Source organism: Leucoraja erinacea, chromosome 19 (genome assembly GCF_028641065.1).
Source record: "Leucoraja erinacea ecotype New England chromosome 19, Leri_hhj_1, whole genome shotgun sequence".
Taxonomy (NCBI): domain Eukaryota; kingdom Metazoa; phylum Chordata; class Chondrichthyes; order Rajiformes; family Rajidae; genus Leucoraja; species Leucoraja erinaceus.
Window position 1 is genome coordinate 26069532 of NC_073395.1, and position 13564 is coordinate 26083095.

Sequence of the window (13564 nt, forward strand, 5' to 3'; positions counted from 1 at the left end):
CAATGAATTCCACAGATTCAACACCCTCTGACTAAATTCCTCCTCATTTACTTTCTAAAGGCACATCCTTCTATTCTGAAGCTATAAACCCTCCTACTAGTGGAAACATCCTCTCCACAAACACTCTATCCAGACCTTTCACTATTCGGTAAGTTTAAATGAGATAATATGCATAGATTCTTCAAGGATTCTCCTTTATCTTATTTGCCAGGACATCTCATGGTTTCTTTTTGCCCTCCTAATTTCCTTCTTATTAGAATTCTTACAATCTGTGTACTCACCAAGGGATTCACTTGATCCCAGCTATCCGACAAAAACCTCCTTCTTTTTCCTTAGCTGAGCCTTATTATCTATCAAAGATAGACACAAAATGCAGGACAAACAGCATCTCTGGATAGAAGAAATGGGTGATGTTCCGGAACATGACCCTTCTTCAGACCATATCAACCTGGGTTCCTCAATCGTGCCAACATTGCAATTCACTCTAACTGCAACAAGCTGGCACTAACTCTTCTTACCTCACTTTCAAAAGCCTCCCACTTGCATGGCAAGCCTTAACGTGCAAACAGCCTCTTCCAGTAAAACTTGAGATCTCCTGACTAATGCCATCAGAATTGGTGCCACACTGGCTTATTTTCTGGACAATTGCATATTATTCCAATTAAACTCTAACAAAGTTTTAGAAACAGAAACATAGAAAATGGGTGCAGGAGGAGGCCATTTGGCCCTTCGAGCCAGCACCACCATTCATTGTGATCATGGCTGATCGTCCACAATCAGTAACCCGTGCCTGCCTTCTCCCCATACTCCTTGTGTCCGCTAGTCCCAAGAGCTCAATCTAACTCTTTTTTAAATGCATCCAGTGAAATGGCCTCCACTGGCTTCTGTGTCAGAGAATTCCACAAATTCACAACTTTCTGGGTGAAAAAGTTTTTTCTTATCTCAGTTTTAGATGGCCTCCCCTTTATTCTTAGACAGTGGCCCTAGTTTAGTTCACGGTTCTGGACTCCCCCAACATTGGGAAAAAATTTCCTGCATCTAGTTTCCAGTCCTTTTATAAGTTTCTATAAGAAACCTTCTCATCCTTCTAAATTCCAGTGAATACAAGCCCAGTCTTCCCAATCTTTCCTCATATGACAGTCCCGTCATCCTGGGTATTAACCTCGTGAACCTACGCTGCAGTGCCTCAATGGCTAGGATGTCCTTCCTCAAATTAGGTGACCAAAACTGCACACAACACTCAAGATGTAGTCTCACCAGGGCCCTGTACGGCAGATAGACCTCTTTACTCCTTTACCCAAATCCTCTCATTATGAAGGCCAACATGCCATTAGCTTTCTTCACTGCCTGCTGTACCTGCATATTTACTTTCAGTGACTGGTGTACAAGGACATCCAGGTCTCGTTGCACTTACCTTTTTCCTAATCTGACACCATTGAGATGACAATCTGCCTCCTTGTTCTTGCCATCAAAGTGCATAGCCTTACATTTATCTACATTATACTGCATCTGCCATGCATCTGCCCACTCACTCAACCTGTCCAAGTCACCCTGCACCCTCCTAGCATCCTCCTCACAGTTCACACTGCCACCCAGCTTTGTGTTATCTGCAAATTGATGATTGATTTATTTATTGATTGATTCATTGGTTAATTGTTTAATAGAATAATGGTATAATGAATATTCCATTGAACTGGTGAGTCCAACAGGAATGTGGGAACTGGGACCCCCAGTGAACATAAATGGAGCATGGGAATCTGCACCCGAAAACTAGATGCTGCATCATTGGGACTTCCAAACAACTGGCTAGCAGAATATCAGAGTTTTATTGTACAGGAATGATCCCTTCATGTTTCACATGCTCGTGAAGTTTATCCAGTTTCACGGTGCCATGGTAGTGTAGCGAGTCAAGTTGTTGGCTCCCTGTTCCCGTGATACAACTTCAATCCTCGCCTCCAGCGCTGTTTGTGTGGAGTTTGCATGTTCTCCCCGTGATCATTTGTGCTTCCAGCGTCTTCCTGGTTCCTTCCCCAGCCCTTAAGATAACCAGTAATTAGGTTAACTGGCCATCGTTTACACAGAGACTGGTGAGTGCCTTGAATGCACTGCCAGGATGCAAATGCAATGGTGGCATTTAAGAGGCTTTCAAATGGGCACATGAATTTGCAAGTACTGGAGGGCTATGGATCATGTGCAGGCAAAAGTGAGTTGTTTAATTTGACATCATGGTTGACACTAGCCCTGTTCCTGTGCTGTACTGTTCTATGTTTTACATATGTAAATTGCTCCTGGTGGTTAGTACAGCTTGCAGGGAGGGGGAAGGTGTGTTGGCAGGGAATGAAATGGGATGAAGGTAGGATTAGTGTTAATGGGTGATTATTGGCACTCAATCATAAAACTGAAAGCCTATTTCCATTATATAACCTACTGATTCTCTAGCCTGTACAAAATATGAAACTGAAAAGCCTGATCCCGTGTTCATGTCTCCTTTAGGGTTTATAAATGACTACTTACACACTTCATGATTCACCAGTCGTTCCTGAGCGACCATGTATTCCTTGACAGATAGCAGTTTAATGGCCTTATTGATCGATATCGCAAGATAATGAAAGAAAATGATAAGATCGTAAAATTGGAGCGTGACCTTTCAGGCATGAAATTAGGAACCACTTCCACATACAGAGTGTAACATCATATGGGAACATTTTCCTCAAATAACAATTGATGTGAAATCAGGATTTGTTTCAAATCTGAGACTGATAAAAGTTTAATGAACCGATCAATCTCATTTACCTTCTGTTTCCCCAAACACCTGTATGTTATTTCGAACTCCCACTGAATGAACCAGTTCCCACCTTGCTGGAAGAGAGACTGCTCTGAGGGTAAATCATTTTTCCACATCCACTTTGTATGTCTCACCCACAAAATTAGAGTCCACTGTGTTAAAGAGGGGACTGCAGATGCTGGAGAATCGAAGGTTACACAGAAAAGCTGGAGAAACTCAGCGGGTGCAGCAGCATCTATGGAGCGAAGGAAATAGGCAACGTTTCGGGCCGAAACCCTTCTTCAGAATTAGAGTCCACTGTTCTTTCAACCATTTGCTACTCGGATGGAACAACATCCTTCTCTCTTACATATACCTTCATGACTAGCTCTATCAAATTTCATAAAATTCTTTTGTACCAAGGAGATCAAACCTAGTTTCAGCAGTTGAAAATTCTAGTTGAAGTAACCTAATTTAAGCCGTTAAACTAATCTCTCTACTTTCACGTAATCCTTGTCCCCCCATGTCCCATATTTTCATGTTACCATTACCACATAGTGATGTTTAAATGATAGTGATCATATCTGCTTTCACTACCAACCCTGGAAGCATAGTCCATGCACCAACCACCCTCTGAAGAAATAAATGCCCTGCACATCTCCTTTCAACTCCACCCTGCCCCTGACCTAAAGCTATGCCCTCCAGACTTTGACATCTTTACCCTGGGGGAAAAAGGTTGTGACTGTCTACACTAACTATGCTTAGTTTAGTTTAGAAATACAGTGCGTAAACATGGCCACTGGGTCGCGCCAACCAGCAATCCCCGCACATTAACACTATCCTATACCCACTAGGGACATTGTTTACATTTACCAAGCCAATTAAGCTACATATACCTTTGAAGTGTGGGAGGAAACTGAAGATCTCGTAAAAAACCACACAGGTCACAGGGAGAACGTACAAACTCCACACAGCCAGTACCCGTAGTCAGGATCGAACCCGGGTCTCTGGCGCTGCATTCGCTGTAAGGCAGCAACTCTACTGCTGCGCCACCGTGATGCTCATAAATTTAATATACTTCTTTCACTTCACTTTCTACATGACATTCACATCTCTTCCAATGTGTGGTGACCAAAGGTGGCACTGTGTTCCAACTTCTTCTTCTTCTTCTTCTTGCGTATGGCGTGCACAGTCTAAAGTTATAGGACAACTTGATCTATTTGATCTTATTTGATTGTGCACACCGGGTTGATTGCATTCGTTGAAACAGGGCGGACCACGTGAAGGTTGCAATCTTCCACCGCTATGCTCCAACTGTGACCCAACCAGTGTTTGTTGAAGGTTCAAACAGGTATGGCGGTGGTTGAGTGGTTGAGTGATTAATTTATCAGACTAAAAATCTAGAAGACTGGATTGACAATCCAGAAATATGTGTTCAAATCCCACCATGGCAGTTATAGAATTTCACTTCACTTGTGTAATTCCTTGAAAGTGGTGTCACAGATATGGTGGTCAAGGAGGCTTTCGGAACATTGGCCTTCATCAGTCAAGGTATTGAATATAGAAGTTGGAATGTTATGTTACAGTTGTACAAGATGTTGCAGTGACTGTTATTTCGACATATGTGGGTGGCACAGTGGAGCAGCTGTAGAGTTGCTGCCTTGCAGCGCCATAGACCTGGGTTTGATCCTAACTACGGGTGCTGTCTGTATGGAGTATGTGAGTTCTCCCCGTGACCTGCGTGGGCTTTCCCCGGGTGCTCCGGTTTCCTCCCACACTCCAAAGATGTCCTGGTTTGTATATTAATTGGCTTCAGTAAAATTGTAAATTGTTCCTGGTGTGCGTGTAGGATAGTGTAAGTGTGCGGGGATCGCTGGTCAGCACGGACTCGGTGAGCCGAAGGATTTTTTTTCCACGCCGTATCTCTAAACTAAACTAAACTAATATTCTTATCTAGTAAATGCCACCACAAATATAATCCTAAAAAGCATAGCTGAACATCCAGCAGCCCAGGACAACATCCCGAATCTCATGTACCACCACTAATTTCTGTTGTTTCCTCCCAATCCTAATTTATATTTCATTAGTTTGATTTATTTTGTAGGCTTCTTGAATAAAAAATATTAGCTTGTGATCAAGGCACAGAATATTAGACGCATGGTTATCAATAGCAATTGCTCAAATTGTCAAATTAGGGGGTTAATGGTAACCAAGTAGCTTCCACACAAAAGTTGTAATATTATTATTCAACGTTGTACTTTATTCAGCAAAACATATTTGATATGCCAATCTTGGTTAAAGGATACTTGAGTTGGAAAACCAGAAATAAATTGCACAAGAGGAGGATGTTTAAAGAGGACTTTAGCTTCCCCTAGTGGTCAGTTCAAAACAGTACAGGTATTCTTTCTGGATTCTATTATTTTATTAACCTCCGTTTAAAATTCTCTGTCTTGTTTTCAAATCAACCCATGGCCTCACCCTCTCTACGTTTTGCAATCACCTCCAGCTCTTCCATATTCTCTGCCCTCCTTCATTTCTGGTGTCTCATGGATCCCTGTTCCGCAACAATCTGCCATCAGTAACTGAAACCAAAGTGCTGGGAGAACTCAGTGGTCCAGGCAGCATCACGGATAGACGACGTTTCGGGTCAGGACCCTTTTTTCAGTCAGGGAGAGAAGAACTTCTTTAAAGTAGACATTCCAGTCTATCTGTGCCTCTCATAATTTTATACTCGGAAGTCCATTCAAAACAGAGATGAGTACATTTCTGAAGATTCTAAGGAAATTAAGGCTTGTGGGGTTAATGCAGAAAATTAATGCTGAGGTAAAAGAACAACCATGAACGTCTTGAAAGGAAGAGCAGGCTTGAAGGGCCAGGTGTGCTTCACTGATTTTAACAAGGAATCACACAAGGCTGTTTTCCTTTTCAAGCCCCTAAAAGCAGTTTATAGTTATTGAATTCTTTTTGAATTGTAACATAGGAAATTGTAGCTGCTAATTAGAGAGCTCTCATAAACAGCAATGCTGTAAAGGTTAGCTTTAGGACTATTTATCAGATGTCATTTTTTTGGACAGGACATGGAAGTACCTCTTCTATTCCTCTTGAAATTATTGCCCTATAGCCACCTGGGGGAGCATTTGGGGCTTTTCTTTAATGTCTTATCCAAATCGTCATAAATATACGCATAGACACAATATGCTGGAGTAACTAAACGGATCAGGCAGCATCTCTGGAGAAAGTTCTCTGGAGACCCTTTTTCAGACTCGACCTGAAACGTCACCTATTCCTTTTCTCGAGGGATGCTGCTTGACCCGCAGAGTTACTCCAGCATTTTGTAAGTATCTCAGTGTAACCTAGCATCTGCAGTTCCTTCCTACACATCCTAAATATACCCATCCTTTATTGTGATTATGCATGTTTTACTCTATTTTCATATTAGGAGGATGAGGTGTCATCTTATAGATGTGTATAAAATCATGGGAGGAATAGATTGGGTAAATTCACAGAGTCTTTTATCAGAGTAAGAGAATCAAGAACCAGAGGACAAAGGTTTAAGGTGAAGGGAGAAAGATTTAACAAGAACCTGAGGGACAATTTATTTTTACACAAAGGGTGGAACGAGTTGCCAGAGCTGGTAGTTGAGGCAGGTACATTAATAACATTTAACAGGCATTTGGACAGGTATATGGATAGGAAAGGTTTAGAGGGATACGAGCAAAACACAGGTAGGTGGGACAAGTGTATATGGGGCATGTTGAACAGTATGGACAAGTCGGGCCGAGGGGCCTGTTTACACACTTTATATCATTTCCCATGACATAGAAGGAGGCCATTGAGCCTAATCCTGTTCACAGAACAATCACATCCCCCCACTAATATTCCCTGGGCCTTATACGTTCGCATTCCCATTGCAAGGAGAGGTTGGGCAATCTTGAATTGTTTTCTCTAGAACACCAAAGGTTAAGTGCAGACCTGATAGAAGTATATAAAATTATGGAAGGCATAGATAGGATAGACAGTCAGAACCTTTTCCCAGGATGAAAAAGTCAAAGACTAGAAGGCATAGATTTAAGGAGAGAGGGCAAAGTTTAAAGGGGGTGTGCAGGGCAATTTATTTTACACAGAGGATGATAGGTGCCTGCCAGGAGTGGTGGTGAAGGCAGATACGATAGTGGTGTTTAAGAGGCTTTTAGATAGGCATGCAGATGTACACAAAATAGAGGAATGTGGATGATGTGCAGGCAGAAGAGATTTGTTTATCTTAGAATCATGTTCGGCACAAACATTGTGGGTGAAGGGTCTGTTCCAGTGCTACACTGTTCTATGCTCTGTGTTAACTTCCCTAGATTGAACCTTGATTTACTGGTGCTATGAGGCAACAACTCCACCAGCTGTGCCACAGTTCCTCCGCCACTTTGGTAATCTTCTTGATGAATATCAGACTGGCAGCATCAGACTGTAATAATTCATAGGTAGTTGGAAGGAAAATGTTAGCTTGGAACGCATCAAATATTTTGTATCAATTATTACTCACATCTCCAGAGAAAAACATTGCAAGTCACTGGACCTCCAGCTTGTAGCACACTAAGCAGATGCTTAAATGTTCCAAGATCATCACTATCAATTACTTTAAGGCATTTGTTGACCTGCCGCCAGCATTCATTTGCCAGAGAAAATTCACTCACCTCCAATATTCAGGACTTACACTCTTTATACTTTGGAGATACAGAGTGGAAACAGGCCCTTCGGCCCACCATGTCCGCGCTGACTAGCTATCACCCCATACACTAACATACACACACAATGGGAACAAATTTATTTTCACAACAAACCAATCCCTATTTACCTACAAACCTATACGTCTTTGGAGTGTGGGGGGAAATTGGAGAACCCACAGAAAACCCACGCGGTCACGTGGAGAATGTACAAACTCCGTACAGACAGCACGCATGGTCGGAATTGAACCAGGGTTCCTGGCGCTGCAAGGCCATTGTGCTACTGCAGCCCTAACTCCTGTTTCCTGGTTCTAGCTCCTACCTTAGGTCAAGCACATGAAGTCTATGAGGGACAAGGTAGTCACATTTACTAGGAACAAAACCTCATCTGGATTACACGTCTTCCCACCCTGCCCCCTGTAAAGACTCCATCCCCTACTCCCAATTCCTCCGCCTACGCCGCATCTGTTCCCAGGATGAGACATTCCATACCAGGGCATCGGAAATGTCCTCGTTCTTCAGGGAACGGGGATTCCCCTCCGCCACCATAGGTGAGGTTCGCACCAGGGTCTCATCCATACCCCGCAACACTGCTCTCTCTCCCCATCCCCGCACTCGCAACAAGGGCAGAGTCCCCCTGGTCCTCACCTTTCACCCCACCAGCCGGCAAATACAACACATAATCCTCCGCCATTTCCGCCACCTCCAACGTGACCCCACCACTCACCACATCTTCCCATCTCCCCCTATGTCTGCCTTCTGCAAAGACCGCTCCCTCCGCAACTCCCTTGTCAACTCTTCCCTTCCCTCCTGTACCACCCCCTCCCCGGGCACTTTCCGTTGCAACCGCAAGAAATGCAACACCTGTCCCTTCACCTCCCCCCTCGACAAGGTCCCAAGCAGTCGTTCCAGGTGCGACAAAGGTTCACCTGTATCTCCTCCAACCTCATCTACTGCATCCGCTGCTCTAGATGTCAGCTGATTTACATCGGGGAGACTAAGCGGAGGTTGGGTGATCGTTTCGCCGAACACCTCCGCTCAGTCCGCAATAACCTACCTGAACTCCCGGTGGCTCAGCATTTCAACTCCCCCTCCCATTCTCAATCAGACCTCTCTGTCCTGGGTCTCCTCCATTGCCAGAGTGAGCAACACCGGAAATTGGAGGAACAGCATCTCATATTCCGCCTGGGCAGCTTGCGTCCTGATGGCATGAACGTTGAATTCTCCCATTTTTGCTAGCCCTTGCTGTCTCCTCCCCTTCCTTAACCGCCGAGCTGTCTCCTCCCATCCCCCCGCCCTTGGGCTCCTCCTCCTCACTTTTTCCTTCCTTCTCCCCCCCACCCCCCATCAGTCTGAGGAAGGGTTTCGGCCCGAAACGTCGCCTATTTCCTTCGCTCCATAGATGCTGCTGCACCCGCTGAGTTTCTCCAGCAATTTTGTGTACCCTAGAGTTGAGGATGTAGGGTGAAGGTTGCCACTTTGTCGTACCATCATCACTCCCCATTCATACAGTTTTCCTTTGCGAGAATTTACATTAAAATCACAATTTGTAATGACATCCAATTAGTGGAAAAGCAGAGAGTGCATGATAGCAAAGTAATTAAAAATAAAAGGCTGGGTGAAATTGTGAGTGTTCATCCAATTTATAGATCGTTTGACAGCGTTACTAAAACCCTTGGGCCTGAAATGTTTAGGCAAGTTTAGGTTTAGGTTTATTATTGTCACATGTACCGAGATATAGTGGAAAATCTTTATTTTGCGTGCTATCCAGACATATCAAATAATACTACACATACACAGTCAAGTCAAACTCAAGTACAATAGGTGGAGCAAAGGCTTCAACATCCTGAAGCTGCAATCTCCGGTAAGAAAGCGCCGATTCTTGACCTCCATGCCGCGGAGTGTGTTCGACCGTCCCGACGAGAGAGCCTGTACATCCGGCCGCCCGTAGCGGCAACTGCGGAGGTTTATGGCCCCGACCACGGATGAACAATGGAGGAGGACTGACTGTATTTTGTGCCGTCCACCACAGTGAAGAATGCTGTGGTGGATGTTTGTGTTAAATCTTATTGTGTATTACATAGAAAATAGGTGCAGGAGTAGGCCATTCGGCCCTTCGAGCCTGCACCGCCATTCAATATGATCATGGCTGATCATCCAACTCAGTATCCTGTACCTGCCTTCTCTCCATACCCCCTGATCCCTTTAGCCACACGGGCGTATTGTGTGTTCTTTTGTAATTGTACCGTTGCTGGAAAGTTCATTTCACTGCACTTATATGTGCAGAATAAAACTGACTATTGAAAGCAGAAGATACAGAGTTCAAAATATAGTTCACAGCATTTTAGAGTTTAGAGATACAGCTTGGAAACAGATCCTTCAGCCCTCCGAGTCCACACAGACTATTAATCACTCACAATCTAATTCTATGTTATCCCACTTTTGCATCATAAACACTAGGGTCAATTTACAGAAGCCACAACCTACAAACCAGCATGTCTTTGGAAAATGGGAGGAAACCAGAGCACTCGGAGAAAACCCACGCGGTCAGAGAGAATGTGCAAACTCTGCACAGACAGCATCCGTAGTCCATGTTGAACCCATGTGACTGGGTCTCTCTAACACAGTGGTTCCATAAGTCCAATGTCCGCAATGGGATAGAGGTGAATCGGAGATTTGAAGTGAATTTGATTGTAACCTGACACCTTCTCCTGAGTTGTTGAACTTCTAGAGTAAAGTACAGCATTTGGCAGTGACAGGAAATAAGTAGCAGGCCCTGGAAGTGATTCTCATCATGGAGTGTGGGGATGTATTAGGTGTTGGGGTGATGGTGATGAAGAGGTGGTGGTGACATTATGCAGTGCAATGCACTGTTCTGCCATATGACTGTCTTCCTAACACAAAGGAAAATGCTGTAGAAAGGAACTGCAGTTGCTGGCACACACCGAAGATAGACAAAATGTGCTGGAGTAACTCAGCGTATTAGACAGCATCTCTAGAGAAAAATGATGGGTGACGTTTTGGTTCTGGACTGAAGAATGGTCTTGAATCCAAAACGTCACCTAACCTTTTTCTCCAGAGAGTTTGCCTGACCCACTGAGTTACTCCAGCACTTTGTGTCTAACAAAGGACAAACTTTTAATGTCACCATTTGTTCTCTAATTTTCTAATTATTTTCCAAACTTCACACTTCTCTAACAATTTTGACATAATTGCTGCTAATTGCACTCGTTACTTGTCCCAGAGGAACAATGTGCATGACAGAAAGTATTTTTTCCCTCCAAAGCAACATCATAAAGGAAAACTAATTGGAGGAAAAGAGGCATTACATAACATTTCTTATGTAATGGAATGGTTTTTGTTTGCAAATTTTTCAAGTGGAATTGATACAGCAGGGCAGAATGCATCACTTTGTGTTAATACCCATAAAATTGCCTTTGTTCCTTCTGTATTTGTGCTTGAAAATAATTTCCAATAATTTTAATCATGTGCTTCCATCTGTGCTAATTGTATGGTTGAGTGTTTTAATATATCCGGAGATTATCACCTCCAACTAATGATTTTCCTTTATTAAACCTAATTGATTAATTTGACTGGGTTAGCACTATTTAATTGAGCGCACCAAAGCAGAAAATCCTTTTATATTTTTTCTTGGAATAAAGGCAAGGTTGGAAAGACTGTGCTGATTACCTGCTCCTGGCTGGCCTGGGGAAATTGAGGGCTTTCTTCCAATTTATTGTTTTTGTAAAACCCATGTTGAGCATACTTCAGTGGCAGTGTTAGTCAGCCAGGTGATGTGGAGCTGCAGTCATGCACAGGTCAGCAAGGCAGTGGTGAAAGTTTCCTCTGCTTGAAGGCTCATTAATGAAGCAGTTACATTTTTGCTACAAAACAGCTTTCCAGTCATTTTCGTGCTTTCTGCAATTTATTACATTTATTGAGTTCATGCTCCACTGAGTTTGCCTTCTCAATTCCTAAATTAAATGATCTTAATCAATGCACAGTTAATACCCTCAGTGCTTTCTCTATTCCAGTTGTCTCCTTCTTTTCATAAGTTACTGGCTCGTGCTAGAGTTTACTAGTTTTGTTTTTAATTTAGTTTATTGTCACATGCCCCAAATTACAGTGAAAAGCTTTTGTTGAGTGATAACTAGTCAGCGGAAAGAGTAGTTAGGATTACAATTGCCATCCATAGTGTAAAGATACGTGATAAAGGGAATAACATTTAGTATCTGAGACCCTCAGGTACCTCAAAAGTGAATGGCTGTTCATGTTTAATCTTAAGTGTTTGTTCCTGCAAAATTGAGAACAAGCATTACAGCAGTGACGTGCGGTGAGGTCAATGGCTGGGGAGGCACTGGCTGGTATCAGTGGCCCGGCCCTCCCTGTATTGATCTCCGCGTCTCCCCAAGGAGAGAGAGGAGTGGAGCCAAAGATCCGCTATAAGATCTTTGAGTGGAGCCACGGCTGGGAGGGAGGGAGGGAGAGAGAGAGAGAGAGAGAGAGGGAGAGAGAGAGAGAGAGAGAGAGGAGAGAGAGAGAGAAGGGGAGAGAGAGAGAGAGAGAGGGGAGAGAGAGAGAGAGAGAGAGAGAGAGAGAGAGAGAGAGAGAGAGAGAGTAACGATGGCACGTTATAACCCGCAGCTGTCCCATTCTGACCGCCGCCGAACCCCCCTTCGCACCATTGCACCCTTCTTCATGGCAGCCCAGTGATGTCTCGGCTCTGACAAGTTGAGGGATCTAACTGGTAACAACACTAAGAGTAGCCCGGGCCGCCGTGTACCCCGACTCGAATCTGAGCTTGAAAAATCTCATGATGGGTTGATGTGACCCGCGCGCGGGCCATATTTTGGAGACTCCTGCCTTACAAGAACAAAAACAAAAATGGACAGAAGTACAAAATTTAATGACTTTATTATTGTGATAAGTATAGATCTATTTTTAACAGGTATATATTTTTAATAACTTTCTAATGTGCCGACAAAGTGCCGAGTGGCGTATCTTGCTCCGCTCTATGATCTTTGGTCAGTGCCACCTGCGGTGGAATGCAGTGCTGCGCCGCCGCTGCTGAAGCTAGCTAACGTGGAGGGAGGGTGTAGTAGCGACAATTACGTGGGCTGAGCCTGCGTAATTGACGTACGCTCTTCCTCCACTGGGATCAAGGCACGCCCCCTTGTGAGGCAGACGTGTTCGCTGCCTCCCCTGGTGCTTTTTCATTGCAGTTTTATGACGAGACCAGTGAGCACAAATTGAATATATTTGTATGTGAAATAAGTTACCTGGACTATGGACGGTGAGGACATGTAATGAAAGGGTTTACAAACATTACATTGGTGACATACAGAGAGATAGTAACAGGCACAGGTTTATTGCCCGCGCTCCATTCAGTTTCTGAGGGGTTGCGCAATCAGAGGGGAGGCTCAGCTCACCGCTGCCTTACCTCTCATCTCTCCCTGTATTTGCAGCGGAGCTGTGCAAATTTGGCAATTTTGATTATAAAAAATGATTAGATTCATATAGAAATGACATTTATAACAGATCAGTGGAAAAATCTTTATACTTATTTTATTTTATCATTATTTTTATTTACTTTTCTTAACAGCTGTTTTCATTGGGAGTATGACAGGTGAGGCTCTGCCTCCCCTGCCTCCCCTGACCGCACGTCCCTGCATCACAGTTAAGTCTACTCTTGATCGCTTCTATCTTTCACACTGGCCTTCTTTCCAATATGACTCATTGACCAAGAGCTGGCTAAACCAAGCACAGATTAGTTCTCAGTTCCCTTTCACAGTGATATTAAAACCAATTGTTGTATACCAATGCCAACTGAAATCAACAAATAGTGTGGAGTCAAGTCTAGGACCTCTAGCTATAAGTGACTTAGCTAGAGGCGTATTTTTGTTCTTCAACAGAAATATCAGTATATCTTCTATAATATTTTTTAACCTTCCACAAGCTTCAAGTCACTTAAATGTATCTTAACTAAAAAAACAAACTGCTGAAGGAACTCAGCGGGTCAGGCAGCATCTGTGGAGGGGGGTGGGGGAGGGGGGGGGGGATGGGTAGGTTAGTACCCATCATCAGA